The sequence below is a fragment of the Pogona vitticeps genome, chromosome 4, assembly GCF_051106095.1.
Source record: "Pogona vitticeps strain Pit_001003342236 chromosome 4, PviZW2.1, whole genome shotgun sequence".
NCBI lineage: Eukaryota > Metazoa > Chordata > Lepidosauria > Squamata > Agamidae > Pogona > Pogona vitticeps.
The window spans coordinates 20,673,424-20,696,146 of record NC_135786.1 but is presented as its reverse complement, the minus strand read 5'-3'; the positions used below and the strand labels follow the sequence as shown (position 1 = coordinate 20,696,146).

The window sequence follows — 22,723 nt, the reverse complement described above, 5'->3', positions numbered from 1 at the left end:
CCAGACGCTCCTCCCCAGGTAATTGTGCGCTGGCAGGAGAACCTGAGGGAAACAGGCGAAAAAAGGATGGAAGCGGTGCAGTTCCGAGAGGCCCGCGTTAGAGGGAGCGCCGAGCTCGGCGGTTGGAAACAAGGCACATCGCGGCCGCTTCCCGCCTCCGCCGCCCACCGCCAGGAGCCGGTTTAAAATCTAGCCTCAGCGGCTTCCCCAGATTTTCATCGCGAATTACCGAGGGGTCTTGTGCGGGGAAGCCGCCACCGCCTCGCCGGTTGGCGGCGCCCAGGCCCAGGGAAGGCGCCGGGCTGCCCTGAGCAGCGGCACCAGCTGGGAGGGGGAAAAGGACACGCCTCCCCTCAGACTCGCCTCCTCTCCTCGTTTCCCTCAGCCGGCGCCTTAGGCTGTGGTGGATTCCCTCCGATCGTGAGGAAGGCGGTTGTAACGAGGCGACCGCTCTGAGGGAAGAAAAGGGAGAGGAGAAAAAGAAAAAGAGCGAGTGAGGCTCCGAGGTTCTCCTGACTGAGGTTGGGAAGGAGGTCGGCGGTGGCCGCCGCCGTCGTCGTTATGGGGGGGGGTTTGAAAAGGGGTCGCTTAGTTATGCCGTTAGAGAAACGGAGGAAGGGTCTCTTTGGGGGGTGGGCGGTCCTAAGAGGGTATTTTTTTCCGGGGGGGGGAGGGTAGATGTTACTTGTGTACCATTGAGGTGTTTCGAGAACGAGCTTTCAAAGACGCGGTTGGGGAGTAACGTTTGTGGAAGGCTGCGCTGCTGAACCGGCTGGAGCATCCTGGTGGCTTCCTCTCTGGCCCGCTCGTTGTGAGTTGTTATTTTTACCTCCTGTCAAGTCGGAACCGACTTATAACGACCCTAACAGGGTTTTCAAGGTAAGTCATTTGTTTCACGAGTGGTTTTTTTTACCAGTTGCACTCCCTCAATCAGTTTCCATGACAGAGTGGGGGATTCGAACCCTGCTCTCCAGAGTCCTGGTCTAGTCACCACATCGCACTGGGAATCTTGTGAGTAGGGTGTGTGAATAGTAGTAGTAGTAATATTTCAGATGATGATGATAATGATGATAATAATAGTTAGATTTCAGATCTCAGAAATCGTACCATCAGAGCTACAAAAACCTGCAATATTAGGAACAGCATACAGTACATACTGTGCTGATATTTAACAGATACTGTACTTAGGTTCTTGGTTAAAACTTCTCTCTGTTATATCATTCCAGTCAATGTTTTTATAGTTTTGATTGTGTCTGGTGTTTTTGAATAATAATAATAACAATAACTGTTGTTGTCATAGAACTGCAGAGTTGGAAGGGACCCTGTGGATTGTAGGGTCCAGCTCCCCTCAAGGAGGCACAGTGAGGGAATAAAAATAAACACAATCTATTTATTTACATGGATCTAAACACAAGCAAGTGAAACTTGATTGTGTTTAGATCCATAGAGGCAGGCTTGGTAGAATGAGTGGGTGTTTAATTCTGGGAAAGGGATGAGGAGAGTGTGAGACCCTGTTGGCTCTCCTGGTCCTTGTTAATTCAATAAATGTCAAATAGCATACAATGATATTGTTCTGGGTTGCTTTGCTTGAGTTGTTTGGAGTGGCTTGCTATAAAGTTGGCACTGCCTTTGCATACTCATTGAAGATATGGAAGCTGGTAATTATGGAAGTTGGTAATACTTGTTTGGAGGTTATTGTTGTTATCTGCTGTCACATTTCTTCCTACTTATGACTGCTATATCTAGGTTTTCAAGATATGTTCTGTTCAGCTTCTGTAGTCAAGCAGAGATTTGAACCCTGGTCTCGTGAATATTCACTATACCACGCTGGCTCTCTTGTAAGGTATTACAGGTTGTCAGTTTACCAATTTGACCATCTGCTAAAACTGATTTTTCTTAATTAAATCATAAGTAATTGGAAGTTCAAGTATGTGAATTCACTTTTTCAGAAAGACATATAGGACTCAATGCTGTTACCATTCATAAATATGATTAAACTATATGCATGTAGTCATTGATGCAAATGTAGAATTTCTGAATGTATGAAGAAAATGTAACCTCATCTGTCACACTGAATTATTTTTTTCAGTTTTCTTAGGGTAAATTATATATTTTTTTATTTTTGTGGGAACAAAAACTGCTTATTTTGTATTAAAATTAAAATTATTTGTAATTTTAATTAAAATTTAAATTAATTAAAAATAGGAATTTGGAAACTGAAATTTATAATAAAGGAGAGATGAATGGGAGTGTTTCTCAAAAATCAAAAGGATCAAAAGGGATGATATGTGTCACAATATGTGTCAGAGAGATTCAGTTGTCTATGATATTCTGTAGGTCTCAGTCTAAGGCCATAATGGATATTTTAAGTGTCAATAAGTAACATTCTGTCAGTATCTTCCCACATGTACTGTATGCCCCACGCAATAGTCAATTTCAGAGAATCTAAAATTCCCAAAGAAGCAGTGTTTGAGCTCTTTTATGTAGCTAAGTTTGTATGACTTGGACTTGCACAAGCAGTAGTGAAATTTGTGCAAAGGCAGCGGTTGTATTCAATAAGCAGTTCTGCAGGCATTGTGTTCAGTTAGTTGCATGGTGAACTGTGCAATCAGTTGTGTATCAGGCATGCAAGGTGGAACGCTTGAGTGCAACAACTAGTGAGTTTCCGCAGTATGCTATGCCAAGTGCAACAGGATTTCAGCCAGTGGATTAAATAGTCCAGCTTTTTGTTGTTGTTGCAAATAACAAATGTGCCTGTGTTGATTGTGTGCAATAATAAAAGTAAGCACTGAGTACAGTAGCTGAAGTAGTGAAACACTATTTGTAAGGCTGTAGTTGGGAAGTGTCAAAGAGGTAAGAGGGATGGCTTGTAGACAAAGGGCCTTCTCGGCAGCTGCCCCCAGACTATGGAACACCCTCCCAGCTGAAATTCGTCTGGCGCCGACGTTGATGACATTTCGGCGCCAGGTCAAAACCTTCCTGTTCCAGAAGGCTTTTAATTGAAATAACAACTGTGGGTCCTGATGATGGCAATTTTAATTGTATTTTAATTGTATTTTAGTCATTTTATTGTATTGAATTTTAATTATTGTAAGCTGCCCAGAAACCTCTGGGTAGAGTGGGCGGCATATAAATTAAATAAATAAATAAAATAAGTGTCATTGTATTTTGGTATTGAACAACCAGGTTGCTGCAACAAGCTAAATAAATGTACAGTACTGCCTCATTGCTCTGATTATCTTCTGATTATTAAGTTTTTTCCTTTGGGTCTCAGTGTTCAGGGCTAAAATATGATCAAAAGTATAAGGTTATACAGAGGAGTTCTTTCTCTTTATATAACAGTGATGTAAAAGTCCACTCTTAGGGTACCTGTGTTATGGGGGGGTGAGTAGCTAGTGTGAGAGATGACACAAAATACTTCTGTTTTTCTCTCTCTTTGAAAAGAAGTGCTTCTTGAAAAGTTTCCAGTAATACAGCTGATTCAATAAAGTATGAATTCTTCCAGATCTTGCCTGTTTTTGGCTTATCACTTCCTATTTTTAGACACATGTTTTAATTGTTTTAATGATTTAATTGCTGTTTCTTAGCATTCCAGTGAATTTTTATGACAGAGCAGAGATTTGAGTCCGGATCATTTGAGTTCTATCCCAGCACTCTATCCACTGCATGACACTAAATGACACTTGCTCTTGTTTGCTTCCATACTTTAGTCTGGAATATCCATCTTTAATTTCTTTCAGTTCTCATGAAAAATCCAAATGATATTTCTAAATTTGTAGTATTTCAGTTATTTTGTGTGTTTTGTTTTCTGTTTTTCTTCACAGCTTATTTGTGGCACATTAGGGTTCTGTTGTGGAAGTAACCTTTTAAACCAACCCTGTAAGTAGTTTTCTTTCAATCATTTAGAGCTCGATCACATGTGCCAAACGAAACCCAATTATATCTCTATTGCCATTATTTATATCATTTCAAAATTTTCCACAGCCAACATCGATTCATTTGCCCCAGCAATCGGTTCATTTCCTTCTTGCCGGGAGGGTGTTTTTAAATTGTACCAGTGATATATTGTTTCATTCCTTATTGTTTCAGTGTGTGTGAACATTGTTGCTGATTTATTTACTTTGCAAAGGGGTTGGATGTTTGGGTGCTGTGACTGACCACTTCATGGCCACTATATTTGTATGCTTAATTTTTTTTTCATAAAAGGGATATCAGTAAATTACTAGTAGCAGCTGCTGCCACAAAAACAACATGAATACATTGTTCAGAAGGAGACAGCTTGAAGGAGACAGCCTTCCCCCCCCCATGAGTGAGGGATATTTCCTGCTTTGAATTGTAAAGAAAGGGGTGTAGCATTAACTTCTCCTTTCTCTCTCTCTTTTTAACCCTGCTCTTCATAATACTTTGCAAATCTTTTAAAACTCACTTCCTTCTCCTCAAGCTGTACAAAAGGGAAAAGAAAAATGACCACAAACTGGGAGAGACATGCAAGGAAATAAGGAAAAGAGGACGAGTGAGTAAAGAGGGGAGGAGGCGAGAAGGCTCATACTATCGATATATCACTTTTGGTGTTTTTTTTTTAAAGGACGGGGAGGCTGATTGCCCCAAGAAAGAGTAGGGAAAATGAATTGATACAAATTAAAGAGCAAAAGAGTGGGAAAAGCTGTAATGGGATATAATCTCAAAAATGATAGAATGATGTCAATACCAGTCCAAGGCAGACCTTTCAACATCACAATAATTCAAGTTTATGCACCAACCACCATTGCTGAGGAGACTGAAATTGAACAATTTTATGAAGATTTACAACACCTTCTAGAATTGACACCAAAGAAAGATGTTCTTCTCATTCTAGGGGACTGGAATGCTAAAATAGGGAGTCAAGAGATAAAAGGAACAACAGGGAAGTTTGGCATTGGAGTTCAGAACGAACAGGGCAAAGGCTAGTAGAGTTTTGTCAAGAGAACAAGCTGGTCATCACAAACACTCTTTTCCAACAACACAAGAGGCAACTCTATACATGGAAATCACCAGGTGGGCAATATCGAAATCAGATTGATTATATTCTCTGCAGCCAAAGATTGAGAAGCTCTATACTGTACAGTCAGCAAAAACAAGACCTGGAGCTGATTGTGGCTCTGATCATCAACTTCTCATAGCAAAATTCAAGCTGAAATTGAAGAGAGTAGGAAAAACCACTGGGCTAGTCAGATATAATCTAAACCAAATCCCCTATGAATACACAGTGGAGATGAAGAACAGATTTAAGGAACTAGATTTGGTGGACAAAGTGCCTGAATAATTTTGGATAGAGGCTCGTAACATTGTACAGGAGGCAGCAACAAAAACCATCCCAAAGAAAAGGAAATGCAAGAAAGCAAAGTGGCTGTCCAACGAGGCCTTAGAAATAGCAGAGAGGAGAACGGAAAGAAAATGCAAGGGAGATAGGGAAAGTTACAGAAAATTGAATGCAGACTTCCAAAGAATAGCAAGGAGAGACAAGAGAGCCTTCTTAAATGAACAATGCAAAGAAATAGAGGAAAATAACAGAAAAGGAAAAACCAGAGATCTGTTCAGGGAAATTGGAGATATTAGAGGAACATTTTGTGCAAAATGGACATGATAAAGGAGAAGAATGGAATGGACCTAACAGAAGCAGAAGACATCAAGAAGAGTTGGCAAGAATATACAGAGGAATTATACCCAAAACATTTGGAAATCCCGGACAACCCAGACAATGTAGTTGCTGACCTTGAGCCAGACGTCCTGGAGAGTGAAGTCAAGTGGGCCTTAGAAAGCATGGCTAACAACAAGGCCAGTGGAGGTGATGACATTCCAGTTGCATTATTTAAAATCTTGAAAGATGATGCCGTTAAGGTACTACATTCAATATGCCAGCAAGTTTGGAAAACTCAACAGTGGCCAGAGGACTGGAAAAGATCAGTCTACATCGCAATCCCAAAGAAGGGCAGTGCCAAAGAATGCACCAACTACCATACAATTGCACTCATTTCACACGCTAGCAAGGTTATGCTCAAAATCCTGCAACATAGGCTTCAGCAGTATGTGGACCGAAATACAAGCTGGATTCCGAAGAAGGCAGAGGAACTAGAGACCAAATTGCTAACATGCGCTGGATTATGGAGAAAGCCAAAGAGTTCCAGGAAAACCTCTGCTTCTGCTTAATTGAGTACGCAAAAGCCTTTGACTGTGTGGACCACAGCAAACTATGGCAAGTCTTTAAAGAAATGGGAGTTCCTGACCACCTTATCTATTTCTTGAGAAATCTATATGTGGGACAGGAAGCAACAGTTAGAACTGGATATGGAACAACTGATTGGTTCAAAAATTAGGAAAGGAGTATGACAAGGCTGTTTATTGTCCCCCGGCTTATTTAACTTATATGCAGAATACATCATGCGGAAGGCTGGACTGGAGGAATCCCAAGCCGGAATTTAGACTACCGGAAGAAATATCAACAACCTCCGATATGCAGATGATACCACTCTGATGGCAGAAAGTGAGGAGGAATTAAAGAACCTTGTAATGAGGGTGAAAGAGGAGAGTGCAAAAAACGGTCTTAAGCTCAACATCAAAGAAACTGAGATCATGGCCACTGGTCCCATCACCTCCTGGCAAACAGAAGGAGAAGATATGGAGGCAGTGACAGATTTTACTTTCTTGGGCTCCATGATCACTGCAGATGGAGATAGCAGCCACGAAATTAAAAGACACCTGCTTCTTGGGAGGAAAGCGATGACAAACCTTGACGGCATCCTAAAAAGCAGAGACATCACCTTTCCAACAAAAGTCCGAATTGTCAAAGCTATGGTTTTTCCTGTAGTGATGTATGTAAGTGAGAGCTGGACCATAAAGAAAGCTGACCGCCCAAGAATTGATGCCTTTGAATTGTGGTGCTGGAGGAGGCTCTTGAGAGTCCCCTGGACTGCAAGGAGAACAAACCTATCAATTCTAAAGGAAATCAACTCTGAGTGCTCACTGGAAGGACAGATCCTGAAGCTGAGGCTCCAGTACTTTGGCCATCTCATGAGAAGAGAAGACTCCTTGGAAAAGACCTTGATGTTGGGAAAGTGTGAAGGCAAGAGGAGAAGGGGACGACAGAGGATGAGATGGTTGGACAATGTCATCGAAGCAACCATCATGAATTTGACACAACTCCGGGAGGCAGTGGAAGACAAGAGGGCATGACGTGCTCTGGTCCATGGAGTCACGAAGAGTTGGACCCGACTAAACGACGAAAGAGCAACGTAGTTTAAATGAAATACTGTAGCAATTTGTCCCTTTCTACATATTCTTCAAATTTTGCTGTAAAGTTTTGTTTCATTACACTTATTTCAGGTACTGTGTTCCTGGTTGGGGGAGGAAAGGCTGTGAAACTATCCCCCCCCAAAAAAATATATATTAATGTAAATGTTTACTTCTATTTACTCACTTTAAAATTTACTATTTTTGTTTCAAACCTCATGATGTATAAACTAATGTGTGTTTTCATCACTATTATGTGGTACTACTTGAACAACTAAGATTACAGTCTCTCTATTACAGTGCATTATTGATGTACCATCTGCTTTATTTATGGTTTTCCATATAAATGTGTATAATTTCATGTTGTATAGAATCCTGCAACATCATAGTGGTAATATTACAATCCCACTTCTTACATAAGGTATTAGGCCTACCAAGGTGTGTTCTCTACTTAGTACTCTGTCTTGAGACTGGACTATCCGCACTGGAAATGATGACATGGCTGAGAACTTTTCAATTCTCGCTAAAAATGTTTTATAACTCAGACCAAGACAGCTTATTATATCAGCTTCTGCAAGATTCCCACCCTCCTTTTGGGCCTATCGCCCTTTTAAAAAAAATTGAAACCGATTGGACTAGACCAGCGATGGCGACCCTATGGCATGCATGCCACAGCCAGCACGCAGAGCCCTTTCTGCGGGCATGCAAGCCATAAGTTGCTGGATCACTACTCTCCCCGCCCCACGCAGCCAAACCTGAGAAGGCGGCTGCAGCTGCAGTGCTGGCGCTTCAACAGGCTGATCCGGAGTAGCTGGCACTGGTGGCGGATTCTGAGTGGGGTCTTGAGGGACCTCCATGCCTGGAATTCCCCTGCTGCCCCCACTTCCGATTCCGCCGCCGCCGCGGAAGGTTCATCGCCACTGGGCTAGACATTGGATCTTTAGGTTGGCTAAGTCTAGAGCTAGCATTTCAAACAGTAAAGAGACTAATAATGGACAATGAGTTCCATGAATTATGGAGCACAGCTGATAAAACTTGTTCTCCATTGTCTCTCTACATTCCCTTTAAAATGGAACAACCAACTGCTTTCCTCGTGCTCCTTAAATGTCCACAAAACCTCAGGGCCTTTTCTCTGGCTAGATGTAATGTCATGCCTAGTGCTGTATTGTATGGTAGGTATAATGGATCCCCTTATTCCGAAAGATATTGTCCATGTGAACAGGGTGCTTTGGAAACCCTCACTCACATGCTCTTACACTGTCTGCTTCATCATGATTTCTGCTAAAAGTACATCACTAGAGGGGAAATCCGATCTGGACACAGTCCATTTTATGTTATCAGTAGATGTGGTCAACATTATGAAACAAGTACAGTAGCTGTTTTCCTTGAGTCAATTGTTAGGAGGTGAAGCCCTGAATCCAACAAACTAGCTTGACTATGTTTATTTTATATGCCAATAAAGGTTTATTATTATTATGGTAATACTACCAGCAGTGGTATCTTAGAAGTAAGTACTGTAATAGTGAGACTTAGCACTAGAAATCTGCATATAGGATTGTTGCATTCTAAACCAATTACCTTCTGCAGCCTTTAGCTCACCTTCTGCGGAAGTCTTTTGACAGCTTCCTGCTAGAGAAAACAGAATATGATGTAGCATTTAAATATACATTCATTCCTGCAGCATTCAAGGAGGCAAAATCAGGTAGTCCTGTGCGGCCAGCAGTGTTAAATACAACTTAACATATGAATTATTCAAGCATCCTGAAGGATGACTTGATGAGAAATTAGAGGCCATGTAAAGATTGTTAAGACCCTAAAGCTCAGGAAAGAACATTTTTTTACATTTCAGTTTTTTAAAGTACAGTACAAATAGCACAATGCCTATGTGACTAGGGAGGACATTTGGAGAAAAAAATGATAGCATAAGAAAGCAACACTCATCCTGTCATATGTATCTGTGGGTTCATTCTAGACTTGCCTTTCCATAAATTAAAGAGACCCATATCGGAGCACTGTTCCTGGAAAGGATTGAGATTCAGTGAATACTCCTATCAGAGAAGGGAGGAAGAAATGCAGTTTTAACAGATTTTTCCCTTTCTGTCCACAGCACAAATTCACATGCTGTTCTTTTGGCCTTCTTGAGCAGTCCCTTTATGTTCCTGGACTACAGCCAAAAATCCTGGGCAGCATAGCTAGTGGTGAAGGCTTCTGGGAGTTTTAGTCCAAGAACATCTGAGGACCCAAGGTTGGGAACCACTGCTTTAGGAGATGAGGTAAAAAGGAAGAGGTGATAATGATTGCCTGCCTTCCTCCAGTAGGAGAGGTTGTGGATGGAATGCCACCCGCTGGTAAGTCTGTATATAATCCTTTGTGTTTTAATGGATAGTTACAATTAGTATTTGCCCAAAATAAAAAAACCCCACTAAACTTTGTAGCTAATAAAGTTGCTATTAAATGTCTTCATGGCGCAAAACCTGTAATATTCAATAATGGTTAAATTGATGTGACATGTTCAGGGGTCCAAACCTTTTAGTGTGACGGCCACATCATATATTTTACACATTTGCAAGGGTTGAAACGGGGATAGGAAGAGGTGTGAAGCCTAACACAGCGGGGGTGGGGGATCGCTTGGATCCCCTTTCCCTCCTCTTCCTATGCCCGGGCCATAGTTTGGAGACCCATGTTCTAATCTATAGCTAGCATAGTAAGTGTTAACAAATATATTCCGTGCTCTGTTTGATTCATTCTTGCTGACTTAAATTCTTGCTGAGCTGACTAACTGTGGAGGTGTGTGGCGAGGGTAGAGAGAGAATCTGGTTAGAGGATTTTACGAAGTGACTTTCAAATCTATTGTGTGCCATCAGCATACTGATGACAACAAATCCCAAAAGTTTGTATGACCTCTCCTAGTGGCTTCATATAGATGTTAAAAAGCACTGGAGAGATGGTTGAATCCTGCAAAGACCCCATAACAGAGTTTCCAAAGGGGTGGAGACGGCACCCCCAAGGTTTAGTATCTAGGATCAGCCATCAAGAAAACACCAAAACCACTAAAAAAAATGGGGCCCCCAATCCCTAAACTTGATAGCCATCCCAGAAGCATACAGTGGTCAACTGTATCAAGGCTGCAGAAAGATCCAGGAAGAACAGCAGTGTTATATTCCCCCTGTCTTCCTCCCTTAGGAGATTGTCTTGCAGAATAACCAGTGCTGTTTCAGTACCATGTTGCAGCCTAAATCCCAATTGAAATGTAGCCAGACAATTGGATTCTTCCAAGAATACCTGCAAGTGTTCAGCTACCACCTTTTCAATTAACTTGGCCAAGAAAGGAATATTTGAGGGGAGTCTGTGGTTCAAATCATCTGTCACCTAACAGGAAAACATTAGGCCTTCCTGAATAGAAGCATTGATTATATCAGTGGCCCATTTGACCATTTTATCCTTCACAGATTTCAGTAGCTAAGATAGGTAAGGATCTAAAAAAGAAGTGGGAGTTTTACAGAGTTCAAGTCCCTTATCAACATGCTCGGGTTTCACTAACTGAAACTGATTCAATAAAACCTGACTAGATAATGCATTGGACATCTTGGTCTGATCCACTGAGGTACATAAGGAGTCAAGTTCCCAATGGATGTATTCAATCTTGAATCTGAAATGAGCTGCCAGTTAGTTGTAGGTCCCTATACTTGGCTGTAATGTTCATATCTGTCCGGAATTTGTATGGCTACGAACATCTCAAAAGAGTTCCACCATTGATTGGAGGCCATGTTAATCAATTTGATATTATGTCCTCTTTCTGTAATCCTAAATAGATTACAATAAATATTTATTTATTTATTTATTTATTAGATTTTTTTACCCCGCCCCTCTAGACCATGTCTACTTATTAATATTTAAGACCATGTCTTAGATATTAATAAATTCCACCTTTACTTCTTTGGCATGGCTGTAAGGAGACTGGAAACATGTCTGCTTCCCCTGAACAAGAGGAAACATTTGCCCATAAAGCTAAATTATATTTTTTGTGTTACGTGTAGACATGTGATTTTTGGAATTAATGAAATTATTCCAGCCATACTTCTGTATCCTTTAGCAAAAAACCTTAAATCCTTCCAGGTGCCTTTATTAGGTCAGGTGACAAATAATAGCTTCTCTTGGACACAGTGAAAATACAGGAAGTGTCTAGGCATGGCTAAATTCTATGCAAACTGCAAGACATTATGGGTCTGGTAGTCTCCCTGCCTGTTATGCTCCATACAGGGTGCCTCTTAGGAAATTAGAGTTTCTTCATTCAGATGTGAAGATTAACTCTGCTGAGTTTAAAACAGAAAACAGACACTTCTGAACTCACAGATGCATCAGAGATATGAGAGGAAGTGTACAACTCCAGGGCTTTCTCTTGCTTGTTCATGTAGTTTCAACTACTAGCATGTCCTACTATCTCTTCACCATAGATTCCATAAAAACCACTGTTTGTGTTCAACAACCATTACTCAAACTCCTATGTTCAGTCCTTCCTCTCCAGCATAATTCCACATTCAGCTTTAACTATAGTTGAAGGCTTTTCTTGTGTCTACCTACTTAAGGCCCTTCTTCATGGATTGCTGCCTTGTCGTGGCGAAGGGGCTTGAGTAACTCAGAGAAACTATGGGCTATGCCGTGCAGGGACACCCAAGACGGACAGGACATAGTGGAGAGTTCCGACTAAACGCAATCCACCTGGAGTAGGAAATGGCAAGCCACTCCAGTATCTTTGCCAAGAACGCCCCATGATCAGAAACAAAAGGCTAAAAGATATGACGCTGGAAGATGGGCCCCTCAGGTCGGAAGGCGTCCAACATGCTACTGAGGAAGAGCGGAGGACAAGTACAAGTAGCTCCAGAGCTAATGAAGTGGTTGGGCCAAAGCCGAAAGGACGCTCAGCTGTGGACGTGCCTGGAAGTGAAAGGAAAATCCAATGCTGCAAAGAAAAATACTGCATAGGAACCTGGAATGTAAGATCTATGAACACTGGGAAGCTGGAGGTGGTCAAACAGGAGATGGCAAGAATAAACATCGACATCCTGGGCATCAGTGAACTAAAATGGACAGGAATGGGCGAATTCAGCTCAGATGATTATCATATCTACTATTGTGGACAAGAATCCCGTAGAAGGAATGGAGTAGCCGTCATAGTCAACAAAAGAGTGGGAAAAGCTGTAATGGGATACAATCTCAAAAATGATAGAATGATGTCAATACGAATCCAAGGCAGACCATTCAACATCACAATAATCCAAGTTTATGCACCAACCAGCATTGCTGAGGAGACTGAAATTGAACAATTCTATGAAGATCTACAACACCTTCTAGAACTGACACCAAAGAAAGATGTTCTTCTCATTCTAGGGGACTGGAATGCTAAAGTAGGGAGCCAAGAGATAAAAGGAACAACAGGGAAGTTTGGCCTTGGAGTTCAGAACGAAGCAGGACAAAGGCTAATAGAGTTTTGTCAAGAGAATAAGCTGGTCATCACAAACACTCTTTTCCAACAACACAAGAGGCGACTCTATACATGGAAATCACCAGATGGGCAATATCGAAATCAGATTGATTATATTCTCTGCAGCCAAAGATGGAGAAGCTCTATACAGTCAGCAAAAACAAGACCTGGAGCTGACTGCGGTTCTGATCATCAGCTTCTCATAGCAAAATTCAAGCTTAGACTGAAGAGATTAGGAAAAACCACTGGGCCACTCAGGTATAATCTAAACCAAATCCCTTATGAATACACAGTGGAAGTAAAGAACAGATTTAAGGAACTAGATTTGGTGGACAGAGTGCCTGAAGAACTTTGGATAGAGGCTCGTAACATTGTCCAGGAGGCAGCAACGAAAACCATCCCAAAGAAAAGGAAATGCAAGAAAGCAAAGTGGCTGTCCAACGAGGCCTTAGAAATAGCAGAGCGGAGAAGGGAAGCAAAATGCAAGGGAGATAGGGAAAGTTACAGAAACTTGAATGCAGACTTCCAAAGAATAGCAAGGAGAGACAAGAGGGCCTTCTTAAATGAACAATGCAAAGAAATAGAGGAAGATAACAGAAAAGGAAAGACCAGAGATCTGTTCAGGAAAATTGGACATATTAGAGGAACATTTTGCGCAAAGATGAACATGATAAAAGACAAAAATGGGAGGAACCTAACAGAAGCAGAAGACGTCAAGAAGAGGTGGCAAGAATACATGGAGGAATTATATCAGAAAGATGTGGATATCCCGGACAACCCAGACAATGTAGTTGCTGACCTTGAGCCAGACATCCTGGAGAGCGAAGTCAAGTGGGCCTTAGAAAGCCTGGCTAACAACAAGGCCAGTGGAGGTGATGGCATTCCAGTTGAACTATTTAAAATCTTGAAAGATGATGCTGTTAAGGTGCTACATTCAATATGCCAGCAAGTTTGGAAAACTCAACAGTGGCCAGAGGATTGGAAAAGATCAGTCTACATCCCAATCCCAAAGAAAGGCAGTGCCAAAGAATGCTCCAACTACCGTACAATTGCACTCATTTCACACGCTAGCAAGGTTATGCTCAAAATCCTCCAAGGTAGGCTTCAGCAGTATGTGGACCGAGAACTCCCAGAAGTACAAGCTGGATTCCGAAGAGGCAGAGGAACTCGAGACCAAATTGCTAACTTGCGCTGGATTATGGAGAAAGCCAGAGAGTTCCAGAAAAATATCTACTTCTGCTTCATTGACTATGCGAAAGCCTTTGACTGTGTGGACCACAGCAAACTATGGCAAGTTCTTAAAGAAATGGGAGTGCCTGACCACTTTATCTGTCTCCTGAGAAACCTATATGTGGGACAGGAAGCAACAGTTAGAACTGGTCATGGAACAACTGAGTGGTTCAAAATTGGGAAAGGAGTACGGCAAGGCTGTATATTGTCCCCCAGCTTATTTAACTTATATGCAGAATACATCATGCGGAAGGCTGGACTGGAAGAAACCCAAGCCGGAATTAAGATTGCCGGAAGAAATATCAACAACCTCCGATATGCAGATGATACCACTCTGATGGCAGAAAGTGAGGAGGAATTAAAGAACCTTGTAATGAGAGTGAAAGAGGAGAGTGCAAAAAACGGTCTGAAACTCAACATCAAAAAAACTAAGATCATGGCCACTGGTCCCATCACCTCCTGGGAAATAGAAGGGGAAGATATGGAGGCAGTGTCAAATTTTATCTTCCTGGGCTCCATGATCACTGCAGATGGAGACAGCAGCCCTGAAATTAAAAGGTGCCTTCTTCTTGGGAGGAAAGCGATGACAAATCTGGACAGCATCTTGAAAAGCAGAGACATCACCTTGCCAACAAAAGTCCGAATAGTCAAAGCTATGGTTTTTCCTGTCGTGATGTATGGAAGTGAGAGCTGGACCATAAAGAAAGCAGACCGCCGAAGAATTGATGTCTTTGAATTGTGGTGCTGGAGGAGGCTCTTGAGAATCCCCTGGACTGCAAGGAGAACAAACCTATCAGTTCTAAAGGAAATCAACCCTGAGTGCTCACTGGAAGGACAGATCCTGAAGCTGAGGCTCCAGTACTTTGGCCATCTAATGAGAAGAAAAGACTCCCTGGAAAAGACCCTGATGTTGGGAAAGTGTGACGGCAAGAGGAGAAGGGGACGACCGAGGATGAGATGGCTGGACAGTGTCTGCGAAGCAACCAACATGAACCTGACACAACTCCGGGAGGCAGTAGAAGACAGGAGGGCCTGGCGTGCTCTGGTCCATGGGGTCACGAAGAGTCGGACACGACTAAACGACTAAACACACACACACTTAAGGCCAAGCAGGGTTAATATTTAACAGGTTTGGAACTGGTTTCAGAGCAGAGTAAGAATTGTGGGCTTGATCGTTGTGAAGAAAATAACAGTAGCAGTAACAGCAGAAGCATTACATTTGGTAATGATTTCTCTGACATATATATATATCTGACAAAGTGGATGTGTCCACGAAAGCTCACATTAAAATATAAAATTTGTCTTTAAGGTGCCAGGTTTTTGTCTTTTTTTATTTTGTCTTATTTTGTTTGGATTTTGCCTGATAGGAAATTGAAGGACTGCTTTATTTCACCTACACTCACTCATGCAGACTTACAGAAAGAGTTGTTGAAATCATGCAGACGAAACATTTCCTGTTGGCACTGCTGCAAGTTCACTCTATGTAGTTTGGTATGTTGTGCTACTACATTTTTTTTAAATTATTGTTTGATTTTTTTTTTTCATAAAAGGAGGAAGGGCCTAATACTGGTCAACCCTGATTAAGACTGAGTATAACTCCAGGAAGCAGTGGAAGACAGGAGGGCCTGGCGTGCTCTGATCCATGGGGTCACAAAGAGTTGGACGCAACTTAATGACTAAACAACAACAAAATGTAATACATATGGGTTAACTTACAAAAGGTTGTGGAAATTTACTTAAATGAGATAGTGTGGTTATTTTTAAATTTTATTTTTTGCTTTTCTTACTTGTCTTGAGTGTGATGGAGTATAAATCTAAATAATGCTGAAGTCCTAAACATACTTATTTTGGAGCAAGTTCAGTTGCATTTAGTTGAATGAACTTCACTGTGTGCATATGTGGAAAATGGTGCTATGAATAGCATTTCTACTGGATCTCAGAAGGCAGTAATCTCAATAGAAAAAATAAGTTCAAACAGAGTTCTCTTACTATAATCCACTTCAGATAGTTGAAGAACATACTGAATTTGAGATATTTGCAAAAAACTGGTGAGTGACTAAGGACATCTTTCCTTTCCCAATCCAAATATGTGGACGACACCAGATCATAGAAAGCTGCTTTAGGACAGCAGAGCTTATAAAATCTGAAACAGTCCTTTGAGCAGCAAATTTAGACACAATCTCAAAGTATAATGAACACACTGTATTTTTGAAGACTAAAGAGGAAAGGTCTGAACTTGGAAGCATTCCAACCTCTACTGTCCCTTGCCCTTCCCACAACATACTCTCTTATGAGTTTGACTGCTGTTTTCTAATTTTACTGTGGAATCCTTGCTTGAAATGCCATTCAGAAAAAAAAAAACTTGTAAAATCAAAATGGGCTTAGCTAAATGTGTATTTGTTTCAAATTGTACTCAAGAACTATTTTTAAGAGTTGTTTCATTCAAATGTAGTAATAATTTTAAACAGGAAAAGATGGATATGGTTTAGCAAAAGATATGGAGACCTTTCCTGATCCAAATAGCTGGATAGCACCAGATCAAAATGGCAGTTCATCTTAGCTCATGTTCTGTCAAGGTTGACGAACCACAAATTTCCTACTCATGAACCAACAAATCACGAATCAGTTTGTTGGGTTTATTTTTTCAGACAGCTCAAGGCTGTCGTGAAAAAAAAAAAGCTGAGCCCCACCCCACCCCTATAGCCTCACCCTCTGCCCCCTTCTCACTGCCCTATTACCTCAGCCTGCTATAAGGGAAACTGGGCCGCCCTTTGTAAAGATGTTGGCTGTGGCTTCCTTTAGGGCAGGGAAGTTATATATTGTTTGAATTACTGTAGCATGTTCTGTGTGGGTCTGCCTTTGAAGACGGTTTGTAAGATATAGCTGATGTGAAATGCTGCAGCCATGTTTTGAAATGGAGCGAGATATAGGGAGTGTGTAACTTTCCTGTTACAGCAACTACACTGGCTTTCAGTTTGATTGCAGGCCCAATTCAAAGTACTGGCTTTGCTTTATAAATTCGTATATGCCTTGAGTCTAGACAATCTAAAAGACCATACCTCCTGTATGAGCCCCAGGAGTGTTAAGATCCTTGATGTGGCCCCTTCTCCTGGTCCCGTCACCTTCACAGTTTCATCTAGTGAGGACATGAGAGAGCTTTTTCAGTGACTGCTCTTAGACAATGCAGTGCCCTTCCTCAGGAGGTTCATTTGGCCCCCTCTTTACTATTGTCCTCTGGCAAGTAAAAACATACAGTACCTTTTAAAGCAGGCTTTTGGCATTTAAATTAGAATATTTTATGGGAGAGTGGGTGGTAGTCATCATATTCATATATATAAATACACACACACACACACACACACACACACACACACACACACACACACACACACACACACACACACACACACACACACACACACACACACACACACACACACAAACTGTATACAGTTTTGCAACTTTTAAGTCCCTTAATGAAAACCTGTAAGCATAACATAAACATTATGTTTTAATGAGTTTTAATTCTTGCTTGCTTAATAATTTTATTTATATGCTTGTTTTTAAATGTTGTTAACCACCTTGTGTCTCTTGTATAGGGAAAGAGCTGGTATATAAATATAGAAATAAATATATTAAAAAATAATGTCTCCATGGGTAGTCTGCTATTATTTGTACTGATATATTTGGAAACCCTCTAGAAAATATGTTATGCTTAAAGGTTTTCATTTATGGGACTTAAAAGTTGCAAAACTGTTGGAACTGAAGATGTAACAAATGTATTGCAACTCTTAACCTTTTGCATATTACCATGCAAATGTTTTTAAAGGGGGGGTGGCTTTCTTTTTCATAGATGTAATTTTAATTTGCCTCACTTTTTTCAGATAAAGGAAGTAGAAAAATGTGTAGATGTTAATAAGACTGGGTAAGTTCTGTATCATGACTGATATGGTATAGAACTTGGAGACTGTAACTGCTTTCTCTGTGTCAGGCTTCGTGGAGGCCATCTTGTGAGTGATTTAGAAATGTTGCAGCTCAGAGGAGGCAGTGTGATCTTTAGATCTCTCTCTCTCTCTCTTTCCGAGGCAGCCATCTTGATAACAACCTTCCCTGAACGTGTTTTTGTTGCAGAGAATAGTGATGGTTGGGCCACAAGGTGGCACTATGGTGCACTAATAGTAAATGGCCTAGACTAGTGTTCTACTTCTAATATCATGTGCTTGGTATGAACATACACATAGAGGAGCCTGGATCTTCTCATAGGTTTTGGAGGTATTGCTCTTTAAGCTATATGAGATACAAGTGTTTTTACCCAGTTCTTCATGGTCTTCCTCCCACTTCCCTTGGAATTCCAGTGTGGGTAAAATTTAAATACTTTTAAGTTCATAAAAAGGAAAAAAAAGTTATGTGCTTCTTGTACACAGTACAAAGGCAAGGATGGGTGACAGTTGCTAAAATATCATTTTGGGAAAATGAGATAGTCATGCTGTAGATCATATAAGGTAAATATATTCTTAGGAGCTTCCATACACTTATATCACGATACTTCTGTCTTTCTAGTTGGTGACTTAAGAAACTTGAGTTCATAATAGTGCAGTCTTTAGGATACCACAGGTGTGAATGTGTTGGCTGAAATTTTGTGGCTTAGCATAATAAATTATGATAGAGCAGGTCCATTGAATTAGTGGAGATTTGGTGAGTCAACTCCTCCATAGGTTCCATTTATTTAAATGGATCTACTCTAGTTGTCACTTACTTCAGCATAGTAAGTTACAACTAGAGTAGACCCTTTGAATCAAAGGAGCCTATGGAGGAGTTGACTCAACAAATCCCCACTAATTCAATGCACCTACTATATTTGTGACTTACTATTTATTACATTAACTAGCAGGATTTTATCCATTGTTGTTATGTGCTGCTAAGTTGCCTCCAACTTATGGAGACCCCATGAAAGAGCAATCTCCAAAATGAGCTGTCCTCAGCAGCCTTGCTCAGCTCCTGTAAACATAAGCCTGTGATCTCCTTGATGGAGTCAATCCATCTCATATTTGGTTTCCTTTTTTCCTACTGCCTTCAACTTTTCCCAGCATTATTGTCTTCTCCAAAGAATCTTGGCTTCTCATATACCCACATTATAACAGACTCAGTTTCATCATTTTTGCTTCCAGAGATAGTTAAGCTTGATTTGCTCCTGAGCCTACTTGTTCGTCTTTCTGATGCTCGAGAGTACAGTGGACCCTCGAGTTACAGACGGCTCCACTTACAGACTTTTCGAGTTACAGACTTCTCTGGCTGCGAAATTTAGGTTCGACTTTCAGCCTGAGAATCGACCTACAGTACAGACCAGAAAAAAACCAAAATGGAACAAAAACGGCCGGTTACAGCATTAATCAGTTTTCAATGCATTGTAGGTTAATGAAGACTCGACCTACAGACTTTTCGACCTACAGCCACCGTTCCAGTATGGATTAATTCCGTAAGTAGAGGGTCCACTGTATTTGCAAAGCTCTCCTCTAGTACCATGTATCAAGTGTGTGTGTGTGTTTCTGTCTGCTTTCTTTACTGTTCAGTTTTCACACCCATTCATAGTGATTGGGAGTACAAAAGTGTGGATGATCTTAGCCTTGGTCTCCAGTGACATTTCCTTACACTTGATCTTCTTTTCATTGTTTCATTGATGCCCTTTTGAGTCTTAGTCTTCTTCTGATTTCTCGGCTGCAGTCTACGTTTTGATTGATGAACCCTTGAACCAAGGCATACAAACTCTTTTAAAGTATCAGTTCCTTCACTGTCAGTGTTAAAGTTGTGTAGGTTTTCTTTAATCATAATGTTTGTTACCTTAATGTTCAACTGCAGTCCTGCTTTCGCACTTTCTTCTTTCACTTTCACTTAAAGTTGTTTCAAGTCATTGCTGCTTTTCAGCAGTTGATTAGGCATCCTTCAGTCTCGAGAGATTATGGTAATGTGCTCTGTATGGAGGACTTGGAACAGCATCTAATGTGGCTGAGAAGGCCAATTCGAGAGTGACAATCCCTTCCACGCTGAAGACAAATACAATCTGTCCCCCGTCCAGCTCCTTGAGTTTGCTGGTTTTGGGACTACCTCTTGGCCTCGGCCTCGACAAGTGTCTCTTCAAAAGACAACCCTGCACCATGCAACAATCATAAGAAAACATCTGTCCTAAAGTTGGGCACCTGGAATGTTTGGACAATGACCCCTGGCTTTTCTGACAACCTGCAGGAAATAGACAACATGCACAAGACAGCTGTCATTGACATGGAACTGAGTAGACTGCAGAGGGACATTGTTGTCTTGCAAGAGACAAGATTGCCAGACATGGGATTTGTCAAAGAAAAAATTTTCTCATTCTTCTGGCAGGAAAACCATTGAATGAGACCAGGGAATATGGTCTTGACTTTGCAGTCAGAAATATTCTGCTGAGATCCATTGATCCATATTTTTCTACAATCTGAAGGCTGTGAATAATTATGTTGACCTTCTCTGACAATATCAAAGTGTTGTGCTTAGTCTGCTGAATGTATGGTTTGCAATGCTAAATAAATACTGTATACTGGTGGCTTTTTCCCATATAAAACAACATCTGAGACTAATACAATACCATATCATCTTTCATATTTAGTCCAATACTTGTATGTAAAAATAAACCAACTGACATCAAATCACATTATCAGAGCCTTATTGTTTAATCTAAAGGATTAAACAGCAGTTTTCGTATTGAAGCAGAGTGGAGCTATTAGCTGAACCTTGATTATATTACATAGAAATCTCATAGGTGTTAGTTTATCAATTTTTTAAACTTTTTATTTTATATATTGTATTATATTTGATATTTTCCTGGTATAACAGACAAATAGGACTGCTCTGTTCTGGAGTTAGCCAGGTTTATATGCTTGGAAATATCATATAGGAATGAAACTCTGTTACTGTGTCAGGTACTACCACTTTGGCATCAGGTGAAGGATATGATTTATTTATATTTATATTTATTATTTATTTATTATATCCCACCTATCTGGTCTTGTGACCACTCTAGGCGATATCAGGACTGTTGTTGAAAAGTCTAGTTCTGATAATTTTGGGAACCTCAGCGTGTACACAGATACTTTATCTGTAGAGGCTTAGGATTTTGTGGCTTATGATGACAGTCATATACCTCTCTCAGATAATATCAGGTCTAATATATGTGATCATGTTGTGTATCTTGGGACTCCTACATGTGGGGAGGTAGCAGTAATACTAGTAGGCTTGAGTTTACAAGAGCTGAGCAGGGCCGTTGAGGACAGGACATTTTGGAGATTACTCATTCATAGGATTTCCGTAAATTGGAGGTAACTTGATAGCACATAAAACAACAGCAGTAGTAGTGCTGTTGTCATGGATAGACCATTGCCCTGACGAAATCTTTTTAGGAGTGAGAGGTTTGTTTTAGTTATCTGCTTATAGAGGCTGCTAAATTCAGATTCTCAGAAGTCTTATGGGTAGGCATTTAGTCCTAGTTGCAAATCCTGCTGAGATCTGTGCTTAGAAAGAGACAGTTATTTGAACTATTGATATGTTCACTCTAAAATATCCTTGAGGAACTTACTGTATTTTTCGCACCATAAGACGCACTTTTTTCTCACAAAACAGGGGGGGTGGAAAGTCTGTGCGTCTTATGGAGCGAAGAAAACAGATTATATTTTCCTGTTTTCTTCTCCTAAAAATTGGTGCGTCTTATGGAAAGGTGCATCTTATGGAGCGAAAAATATGGTATATAACTGTATTGGCTCGTTTGTGGGCTGTGGAGCTGAAGACAATTTTAAAAATTGGCCGATTTAAAAATTGCTGGAAGACTTGCTGTTAACATGACCAAACACAAGTAAGAACTGTCTTTGAGCTTACTCTGTGAAAAGAAGTGGTGAAAAATTTTTATTCCTCTTTCACCATTTCATCTGTGTTACTAGTTAAATTATATTAGGTGGTAAAATGCCTTCTTCTTTGTAGTCTCTGTGTTATTCAGGAAGCAATAGTGAGGCCCCTGCTAACAAAACAGACTTGATCTGATTAACTGCACTAGCTGTTTTCCACTCTCTAACCTTCACTTTTGGAGTGAGTTGCTGAGGAGTGTAGTAGCTTCCCAATTCCAGATGGTTTTTATAGGAAACATTATTTGGCTCCATTCTAGTTCAAACTTTCACCTACTTAGGGGACAGAAATAACCTTGCTTTCCTGACAGGGTGAATGCAGTTCTCTTGGTTCTTTGGGACCCTCTAATTAGTATTTGTTACCACTCACTGTAGTCTTCTGGGTGCCTTGAATTTAGAAGGGACAACAGTGCGTTGGTTCCAGTCTTTCCTAAAGAGTCAGTTGCAGAAAGTTGTGTTGAGAGATTTATAATCCAAGTACTATAATGGCTCCTGTGTTCCTAATCCTTATGGGTGTGTGTGGAGGAGCCTGCCTGGTGGACCAGAAGGAGGAAATGTTCACTCTGATCCATCAGGAAATATATTAAAAGCTCCCTGGCTCCATTCTGGCCAGCCTTCTTTGTAACTTTCCCCACCACCCTGTCTTTATTCGGCAATTTGTGTAGCTTTCAGTTATGTAGTTGCAATATTGTTATACTGTAAAGGGTAGGAGCAATTGAGGGATTGTAATGTCTCTAAAACTTTTTGTGGCTTCTTGGCTGTAGAGGAGGTCTGGTTTTGCATATACAGTAGTAGCAGATCCTCAGTGAGGGAGAGAGGT

At 40.8% G+C, this 22,723-nt stretch overlaps 1 long non-coding RNA gene across 3 annotated transcripts in view; it reads left to right on the top strand.

Annotated features, from left to right (window-relative positions):
* The first annotated feature begins 374 nt into the window (after window positions 1-374).
* The window catches only part of LOC140706499 (uncharacterized), a 60,933-nt gene continuing 38,584 nt past the window's right edge, over window positions 375-22,723 (top strand). For all 3 annotated transcript variants that reach the window (XR_013544480.1, XR_013544482.1, XR_013544481.1), the window contains exon 1: window positions 375-879. This is a non-coding gene — a long non-coding RNA (uncharacterized LOC140706499). The remainder of the gene's footprint in view (window positions 880-22,723) is intronic.